At 57.6% G+C, this 561-nt stretch overlaps 1 non-coding gene across 1 annotated transcript; it reads left to right on the top strand.

Moving 5' to 3' along the window:
- On the top strand, positions 1-74 carry TRNAT-AGU (transfer RNA threonine (anticodon AGU)). Its single transcript has one exon. It is a non-coding gene; the product is annotated as a tRNA-Thr (tRNA).
- Positions 75-561: the final 487 nt, after the last annotated feature.

The following is a 561-nucleotide window of genomic DNA, read 5'->3' as shown; positions in this document are numbered from 1 at the left end:
GGCGCCGTGGCTTAGTTGGTTAAAGCGCCTGTCTAGTAAACAGGAGATCCTGGGTTCGAATCCCAGCGGTGCCTGCGCGAGGTGGGGCGTTTGTTTTGTCCCCGAGCGCCCTTTTCTGGCGGGATAGGGACGCCCGTGGCGTGAGGATGGGGGCGGGCGCAGGGCTGCGGCTCCGCTGCCATTGGAAAGCAAAAACCTGGTACGGACGGGTATGGTAAACCGATGCGGGGGTTGCCCCTCCGTGCTCCGGAAGTTCGCCGCGTGTGGTTCGCAGAGAGCTGTGAAAGCCGCTCTTACAAATGTCCTTTCTCGTCTCCAGATCTTCAGCAGCCTCTGAGGGAGGCAAACGAAGCCCTGCTGTCCTTTTGTGTTGTTCCCGTCCTGCACTTCGGGTGCCTGCTGGCTGATGCTGAGCGTTTGTCACCCACCAGAACAGATGCCTGTCTGTCACAAGATCTGGCTTCTCCAAGTGTGAGTTGTGTCGAGTGCTTTGTGCTCTTCTCCGTGCATTTAGTGACAGCAGAGGGACATAAGGTTTTCTAAGGTCAAAAGGCCAAATCC

This window comes from Melanerpes formicivorus, unplaced genomic scaffold (assembly GCF_026170545.1).
Source record: "Melanerpes formicivorus ecotype bairdi unplaced genomic scaffold, bMelFor1.0.p_v2 SCAF_59, whole genome shotgun sequence".
Classification (NCBI taxonomy): Eukaryota; Metazoa; Chordata; class Aves; order Piciformes; family Picidae; genus Melanerpes; species Melanerpes formicivorus.
The sequence above is the reverse complement of the archived record's forward strand: the minus strand, read 5'-3'. Positions and strand labels throughout refer to the sequence as shown.